The 3,135-nt window shown below is 49.0% G+C and overlaps 1 pseudogene; it reads left to right on the plus strand.

Moving 5' to 3' along the window:
• Positions 1–813: 813 nt before the first annotated feature.
• Positions 814–2,125, plus strand: LOC108290512 (annotated as a pseudogene).
• Positions 2,126–3,135: the final 1,010 nt, after the last annotated feature.

The following is a 3,135-nucleotide window of genomic DNA, read 5'->3' on the forward strand; positions in this document are numbered from 1 at the left end:
ATCTTGGGTGGCAGCACAGAGGCCTGGGCCTGGGCCTGGCAGTGGCCCTCTATGGTGCATGTATTTGAGTAAGCCCCAGTGCCACAGGGGCCCCGGGTGGCAGCTGGGCAGGAGCGGTGCAGGAGCTGGGCTAGCCTGGAAACCCTGCTGCTGGCACCCCTAAAGACAGAGGCACGCGGTGGACAAGGTGGGACTCTAGCATGCCTGGAGACGGTGCCAAAGCTGCAGGGCTTCCAGTTCTGGAGCTGCACCCTGTTGTTAGATATAGTGAACCCCAAGTTTCTCTTCAGAGAATCAGTATATCCATACGTTCAGCTCTCTTTTTCTTTAGTTCTCTATTTTAAAGTTTAACTTCCTAGTAGTTTCAGTAAACAACATTTTCCACCAGTTTTAATCAGTAGTTCACATCTGTTCCCATCCTCTGCCCCAATCTGACTCATCCCAGTCACCTGCTCTGGTCACCTGTTTTGACCCCTGCTTACCTGCTATGACCTGCCTGTAACCACCCTTCCTGCCAAACTACCCACCCCACCACTCCTGCTCATAAACCTGCTCCATTTAAAACAGCCATTCGAAATTAGACTAGACTGCGCAGTCTAACCCTAGACAAAAGGGGAACAACACTGCAGTAGGGGTGACCTCCCTCAGGCATAAGTACCCTTTCCCCTCCTTGTCCAGGTGTGCGATAGCCATTGTTCCATCTGTGAGCCGCACCCTTCTATAGAAGAAAATTGTCTTGCCGAGGAAATTCATACTCCACTGCTACTTTTTTTGCAGCATTGAAAATTCTACTTACAGCGCTGTGTCGGGGCCATGCCAGGTGGTGGCCCCCATGGTGACCAGAGCCAGCTGGCCTGGAGGCTGCTGAGCTGCCACATGGGGCACAGCTGTCCTACACGCCCACACTGCACACCCAGGTCTTTGTTCACAAGGCCAACTACCAAAAGGAAAACCTGTACCGTGAGATGTACCGTGAGGACCATCCCCTCATCATGCAGTTCTGTGCCAAGGACCCGGAGGTGTTTGTTCAGGCAGTTCTCCTGGCTCAGGATTACTGTGAGGCCATCAGTCTGAACTTGAGCTGCCTACAGGTGATAGCCAAGAGAGGTCACTACCACACCTTCCTGCCAAAGGAGTCGACCTGTTTCAAAGAATGATTGTGCTGGCTCACGAGAAACTTTTTCCCATCACGTGCAAAATCCATGTCTTCCCAGAGATTGGCAAGACCATGAGGTACGTCCAGATTCTGGAGAAGGCTAGCTGCCAGTTGCTTGGAGCGCAAGGGGACCCTGCTGGGCGCAGCGTCCTAGGAGTACATCAAGGCCATGGGGAAGACTCTGGCCATCCTTGTGTCTGCCAACAGAAACATCCAGTGACTGCCGAATGTGGAGCGCTGCATTTGAGACACCGGCTTACAGGACGTCCTGAGAGAAGAGGGTAACCCGTACAACCTCCCCCTATTTGAGGGCGGGAGCCCTGCGTGTGGGAGCTGGCCAGGGAGTACCTGGACATTGAGCGGGAGCACCCCTGCCCGCTGTCCTACGTCGGGGCCGACCTCTTCAAGGTGTGGCACCACAGCCACAGGCGTGTCAGCAGCTGCAAGAGGAGCTGGCCAGGGTGAAGACCCTGGAGGGCACCGCTGCTGTGAGCCAGGAACCGAAGCTCCAGTGTTAGGAGGAGATATCCAGGCAGGAGGGAGCGAAGGCCACCGCCGACTTGCTCTTCCACTAGACCTGCCAGCCCTACGTCCGCCGTAGCCCAGGTTGGTGAGCAAGGTGGGTGCGCCCAGCAAGCAGGCCCTGGAAGGGAAGGAGTACAGAACCGATGTCCTGTCCAAGAACAAGCAGAAGCAGCTGAGGAGCCCCCACAAGACGTTCGACCCCTCTCTGGAACGAGAATATGCAAATTCTGACCAGTGTGGAAGCCCAAAGGGCAAAAGGTGTGTGTTCAGCCGCAGCTGCTGCAAAAAAACGATCCTCCAAAGAGACTGTGGACTGCCTGAGCCATGGACTGCTTTTTTAAACCACACTGGAGAAGTCTCTGGCCTGAGCTGTAGGAACCTCACCTGACAGGACCTGGAACACGAGGTGGCTTCTCCCAGGTGATGGGCAGTGCCTTGGCCTAAAGGCCCAAGACCGTCCACCCCTCAGGACTGCTGCTGGAGCCTGGATAGTCCTATTTGAGGAAACACCTTTTATTTGGGGAATCTCCCACTACTTAACACGGAAAGATGCGATCATGTCCTCTCCCCAGCCCACTCTGGGGGCTTGGAAATGGCAGCAGGGAGCAGGCCCCAGGCTGGATTCACCTTGTTCTCCCAATGCGTGTGTTCAAAAGTAAACAAATTATTTCAAAGATAAAAAAAATAAAAAGAAATCTTGATAAAATGACTGCAAATGAATATTAAATGTACATGTAGAAATAAATTAACCAATGTAGACATTTTGATTGTGGAATACAATGTATGTGTTGCAAAACTTGACAGATTAACAATATAAGCTAGTTAATAAAATATCAGAAGGGAAAATATGGGAGGGGGACAGAGAGAAGTGTACCAAATGTTTTATATTTCATAATGAAGAGTTATTAGAAACTACATGAATTTTGTAAATCAAGAAAGATTTAAGAGGTATAATATTAAAATTTATAAAAATATCCAAAACAAGAACTAAAAACAGACCTTTCAGATTATCAGAAAAAGATACACAGAAAGAGCAAATCAAAGATAATATATAAAGTAAAAGAGAATATAAAGCACTATATATTTTAAAAAATAAGATGAAAGAACACTAAACATAAATATATCTATCCTTTGTAAACATAAGTGGAATAAACGCATTTTTTTAATTCACAATTGAAATTCCAAAAAAACTGTGAGCAATCTTCTGTCACTGCAACCTCTGCTTCCCAGGTTCAAGTGATTCTCTTGCCTCAGCCACATGAGTAGCTGGAACTATAAGCGCATGCCACCATGCCCAGCTAATTTTTTGTATTTTTAGTAGAAACAGGGTATCACTATGTTGGCCAGGCTGGTCTCAAACTCCTGACCTTAGGTGATCTGCTGCTTCAACCTCCCAAAGTGCTGGGATTACAGGCATGAGCCACTGCATCCAGGGTACTTTTTAAAAATTTGCT

Source organism: Cebus imitator, unplaced genomic scaffold, assembly GCF_001604975.1.
Source record: "Cebus imitator isolate Cc_AM_T3 unplaced genomic scaffold, Cebus_imitator-1.0 Scaffold436, whole genome shotgun sequence".
Taxonomy (NCBI): Eukaryota; Metazoa; Chordata; class Mammalia; order Primates; family Cebidae; genus Cebus; species Cebus imitator.